This window comes from Piliocolobus tephrosceles, chromosome 8 (genome assembly GCF_002776525.5).
Source record: "Piliocolobus tephrosceles isolate RC106 chromosome 8, ASM277652v3, whole genome shotgun sequence".
Lineage (NCBI taxonomy): Eukaryota > Metazoa > Chordata > Mammalia > Primates > Cercopithecidae > Piliocolobus > Piliocolobus tephrosceles.
The window spans coordinates 133,059,104-133,065,103 of record NC_045441.1 but is presented as its reverse complement, the minus strand read 5'-3'; positions in this window follow the sequence as shown (position 1 = coordinate 133,065,103).

Genomic DNA, 6,000 nt, shown 5'->3' with positions numbered 1-6,000 from the left:
TTTGTCAGATGAGTAGATTGCAAAAATTTTCTCCCATTCTGTAGGTTACCTGTTCACTCTGATGGTAGTTTCTTTTGCTGTGCAGAAGCTCTTTAGTTTAATCATATCCCATTTGTCAATTTTGGCTTTTGCTGCCATTGCTTTTGGTGTTTTAGACATGAAGTCCTTGCCCATGCCTATGTCCTGAATGGTACTACCTAGGTTTTCTTGTAGGGTTTTTATGGTATTAGGTCTAACATTTAAGTCTCTAATCCATCTTGAATTAATTTTCGTATAAGGAGTAAGGAAAGGATCCAGTTTCAGCTTTCTACTTATGGCTAGCCAATTTTCCCAGCACCATTGATTAAATAGGGAATCTTTTCCCCATTTCTTGTTTCTCTCAGGTTTGTCAAAGATCAGATGGCTGTAGATGTGTGGTATTATTTCTGAGGACTCTATTCTGTTCCATTGGTCTATATCTCTGTGTTGGTACCAGTACCATGCTGTTTTGGTTACTGTAGCCTTGTAGTATAGTTTGAAGTCAGGTAGCATGATGCCTCCGGCTTTGTTCTTTTGACTTAGGATTGTCTTGGAAATGCGGGCTCTTTTTTGGTTCCATATGGACTTTAAAGCCGTTTTTTCCAATTCTGTGAAAAAACTCATTGGTAGCTTGATGGGGATGGCATTGAATCTATAAATAACCTTGGGCAGTATGGCCATTTTCACGATATTGATTCTTCCTATCCATGAGCATGGTATGTTCTTCCATTTGTTTGTGTCCTCTTTGATTTCACTGAGCAGTGGTTTGTAGTTCTCCTTGAAGAGGTCCTTCACATCCCTTGTAAGTTGGATTCCTAAGTATTTTATTCTCTTTGAAGCAATTGTAAATGGAAGTTCATTCATGATTTGGCTTTCTGTTTGTCTGTTACTGGTGTATAGGAATGCTTGTGATTTTTGCACATTAATTTTGTATCCTGAGACTTTGCTGAAGTTGCTTATCAGCTTAAGGAGATTTTGGGCTGAGACAATGGGGTTTTCTAAATATACAATCATGTCATCTGCAAACAGGGACAATTTGACTTCTTCTTTTCCTAACTGTATACCCTTTATTTCTTTCTCTTGCCTGATTGCCCTAGCCAGAACTTCCAACACTATGTTGAATAGGAGTGGTGAGAGAGGGCATCCCTGTCTTATGCCAGTTTTCAAAGGGAATTTTTCCAGTTTTTGCCCATTCAGTATGATATTGGCTGTGGGTCTGTCATAAATAGCTCTTATTATTTTGAGGTACGTTCCATCAATACCCAATTTATTGAGCGTTTTTAGCATGAAGGGCTGTTGAATTTTGTCAAAAGCCTTTTCTGCATCTATTGAGATAACCATGTGGTTCTTGTCTTTGGTTCTGTTTATATGCTGGATTACGTTTATTGATTTGCGAATGTTGAACCAGCCTTGCATCCCAGGGATGAAGCCCACTTGAGCATGGTGGATAAGCTTTTTGATGTGCTGCTGAATCCGATTTGCCGGTATTTTATTGAGGATTTTTGCATCGATGTTCATCAGGGAGATTGGTCTAAAATTTTCTTTTTTTGTTGTGTCTCTGCCAGGCTTTGGTATCAGGATGATGTTGGCCTCATAAAATGAGTTAGGGAGGATTCCCTCATTTTCAATTGATTGGAATAGTTTCAGAAGGAATGGTACCAGCTCCTCTTTGTATCTCTGGTAGAATTCAGCTGTGAATCCATCTGGTCCTGGACTTTTTTTGGTTGGTAGGCTATTAATTATTGCCTCAATTTCAGAGCCTGCTATTGGTCTATTCAGGGATTCAGCTTCTTCCTGGTTTAGTCTTGGAAGAGTGTAAGTGTCCAGGAAATTATCCATTTCTTCTCGATTTTCTAGTTTATTTGCATAGAAGTGTTTATAGTATTCTCTGATGGTAGTTTGTATTTCTGTGGGGTCCGTGGTGATATCCCCTTTATCATTTTTTATTGCATCTATTTGATTCTTCTCTCTTTTCTTCTTTATTAGTCTTGCTAGTGGTCTGTCAATTTTGTTGATTTTTTCAAAAAACCAACTCCTGGATTCATTGATTTTTTGGAGGATTTTTTGTGTCTCTATCTCCTTCAGTTCCGCTCTGATCTTAGTTATTTCTTGCCTTCTGCTAGCTTTTGAATGTGTTTGCTCTTGCTTCTCCAGTTCTTTTAATTGTGATGTTAGAGTGTCAATTTTAGATCTTTCCAGCTTTCTCTTGTGGGCATTTAGTGCTATAAATTTCCCTCTACACACTGCTTTAAATGTGTCCCAGAGATTCTGGTATGTTGTATCTTTGTTCTCATTGGTTTCAAAGAACATCTTTATTTCTGCCTTCATTTTGTTATGTACCCAGTAGTCATTCAGGAGCAGGTTGTTCAGTTTCCATGTAGTTGAGCGGTTTTGATTGAGTTTCTTAGTCCTGAGTTCTAGTTTGATTGCACTGTGGTCTGAGAGACAGTTTGTTATAATTTCTGTTCTTTTACATTTGCTGAGGAGTGCTTTACTTCCAATTATGTGGTCAATTTTGGAATAGGTGCGATGTGGTGCTGAGAAGAATGTATATTCTATTGATTTGGGGTGGAGAGTTCTATAGATGTCTATTAGGTCCACTTGGTGCAGAGATGAGTTCAATTCCTGGATATCCTTGTTAACTTTCTGTCTCGTTGATCTGTCTAATGTTGACAGTGGAGTGTTGAAGTCTCCCATTATTATTGTATGGGAGTCTAAGTCTCTTTGTAAGTCTCTAAGGACTTGCTTTATGAATCTGGGTGCTCCTGTATTGAGTGCATATGTATTTAGGATAGTTAGCTCTTCCTGTTGAATTGATCCCTTTACCATTATGTAATGGCCTTCTTTGTCTCTTTTGATCTTTGATGGTTTAAACTCTATTTTATCAGAGACTAGGATTGCAACCCCTGCTTTTTTATGTTCTCCATTTGCTTGGTAGATCTTCCTCCATCCCTTTATTTTGAGTCTATGTACGTTTCTGCATGTGAGATGGGTCTCCTGAATACAGCAGACTGATGGGTCTTGACTCTTTATCTAGTTTGCCAGTCTGTGTCTTTTCATTGGAGCATTTAGTCCATTAACATTTAAGGTTAATATTGTTATGTGTGAACTTGATCCTGCCATTATGATATTAACTGGTTATTTTCCTCATTAGTTGATGCAGTTTCTTCCTAGCCTCGATGGTCTTTACATTTTGGCATGTTTTTGCAATGGCTGGTACCGGTTGTTCCTTTCCATGTTTAGGGCTTCCTTCAGGGTGTCTTGTAAGGCAGGCCTGGTGGTGACAAAATCTCTAAGCATTTGCTTATCTGTAAGGGATTTTATTTCTCCTTCACTGATGAAACTTAGTTTGGCTGGATATGAAATTCTGGGTTTAAAATTCTTTTCTTTAAGAACGTTGAATATTGGCCCCCACTCTCTTCTGGCTTTAGAGTTCCTGCCAAGAGGTCTGCTGTTAGTCTGATGGGCTTCCCTTTGTGGGTAACCCGACCTTTCTCTCTGGCTGCCCTTAAGATTTTTTCCTTCATTTCCACTTTGGTGAATCTGGCAATTATGTGTCTTGGAGTTGTTCTTCTCGAGGAGTATCTTTGTGGTGTTCTCTGTATTTCCTGAATTTGAATGCTGGCCTGCCCTACTAGGTTGGGGAAGTTCTCCTGGATGATATCCTGAAGAGTGTTTTCCAACTTGGTTCCATTTTCCCCCTCACTTTCAGGCACCCCAATCAGACGTAGATTTGGTCTTTTTACATAATCCCATACTTCTTGCAGGCTTTGTTCATTTCTTTTTCTTCTTTTTTCTTTTGGTTTCTCTTCTTGCTTCATTTCATTCATTTGATCCTCAATAGCTGATACCCTTTCTTCCAGTTGATCAAGTCAGTTACTGAAGCTTGTGGATTTGTCACGTATTTCTCATGTCATGGTTTTCATTTCTGTCATTTCATTTATGACCTTCTCTGCATTAATTATTCTAGCTATCAATTCTTCCACTCTTTTTTCAAGATTTTTAGTTTCTTTGCCCTGGGTACGTAATTCCTCCTTTAGCTCTGAGAAGTTTGATGGACTGAAGCCTTCTTCTCTCATCTCGTCAAAGTCATTCTCTGACCAGCTTTGATCCGTTGCTGGCGATGAGCTGCGCTCCTTTGCAGGGGGATATGCAGTCTTATTTTTTGAATTTCCAGCTTTTCTGCCCTGCTTCTTCCCCATCTTTGTGGTTTTATCTGCCTCTGGTCTTTGATGGTGGTGACGTACTGATGGGGTTTTGGTATAGGTGTTCTTCCGATTTGGTAGTTTTCCTTCTAATAGGACCCTCAGCTGTAGATCTGTTGGAGATTTCTTGAGGTCCACTCCAGGCCCTGTTTGCCTGGGTATCAGCAGCAGAGGTTGCAGAAGATAGAATGTTGCTGAACAGTGAGTGTACCTGTCTGATTCTTACTTTGGAAGCTTCCTCTCAGGGGTGTACTCCACCCTGTGAGGTGTGGGGTGTCAGACTGCCCCTAGTGGGGGATGTCTCCCAGTTAGGCTACTCAGGGGTCAGTTACCCACTTGAGCAGGCAGTCTGTCCGTTCTCAGATCTGAACCTCGGTGTTGGGAGATCCACTGCTCTCTTCAAAGGTGTCAGACAGAGTTGTTCGGGTCTGCACAGGCCTCTGCTGCTTCCCCTGTTGTTTTTTAGCTGTGCCCTGTCCCCAGAGGTGGAGTCTACAGAGACAGGCAGGTTTCCTTGAGCTGCTGTGAGCTCCACCCAGTTCGAGCTTCCCAGCGGCTTTGTTTACCTACTTAAGCCACAGCAATGGCAGGCGCCCCTCCCCCAGCCTCGCTGCTGCCTTGCGGTTAGATCGCAGACTGCTATGCTAGCAATGAGGGAGGCTCCGTGGCCGTGGGATCCTCCCGGCCAGGTGTGGGTACAATCTCCTGGTGTGCCTGTTTGCTTAAAGTGCAGTATTGGGGTGGGAATTACCCGATTTTCCAGGTGTTGTGTGTCTCAGTTCGCCTGGCTAGGAAAAGGGATTCCCTTCCCCCTTGCGCTTCCCAGGTGAGGCAATGCCTCGCCCTGCTTCAGCTCTCGCTGGTCGGGCTGCAGCAGCTGACCAGCACCGATTGTCCGGCACTCCCGAGTGAGATGACCCCAGTACCTCAGTTGAAAATGCAGAAATCACTGGTCTTCTGAGTCGCTCGCGCCGGGAGTTGGAGACTGGAGCTGTTCCTATTCGGCCATCTTGCTCCACCCCCCCGAGAATACCGGAATCTTTTTTTTTTTTAAAGCCGTATCAGATTAGGTTCTTAAAGGAGTCCCTTTGATGTAAGAATAATTTTTTATTATATTTACAGATTATAGCCATTATAGTTTTAAACATTGTGCCTTATTTTCACAGAGTATCATTTGGGTCCCAAAAATTGATGGATGAGAAAATTTGCACACTTCAAAGGCCTACTTCTTTTCAAGATTTAAGGAGGTTAGCTTCAGAATTTAAACCATTTGTCAGATAAGCCAGTTTTGTGCTCGATGGTCATTGCCCACTTCCTTGCTGACCCTCCACTGATTCTCAGGCAGTGCAGATATCAGAGAACATGGTCCTTGCTATGAGCTAGGGGAGACTAAACCAGGACTGATCTAAGCCAAGCATTCAATCTCGTCTTCTTTGTTAGTAAGTGGATTAAGGACTTCCATTTGATTCAGTCTTGGCCAAAGCAATACAAGCAAACAATCTGCTGAGAGGAAGTCTTTCTGGAAAAGATTTTTCTTCTTGATAAAAAGGGGAAAAACAAAAAAGAGTTTTGTCTTGCTTCTTTATTAGTTTTAGACATTGTTATGTCAGAAAATTTTCTCACTACAACAAAATCTGAAAACGACTCATACACTGTATTGCCAAAAACTTCTTTTCTGCTTTCATTTTTAAATTTAAGGTGATTTCAGAATTAAAATTTCTACTTTTATCCTATTCTTGTCTTATCTTAATTTGTGTACGATGCCATGCATTATGAT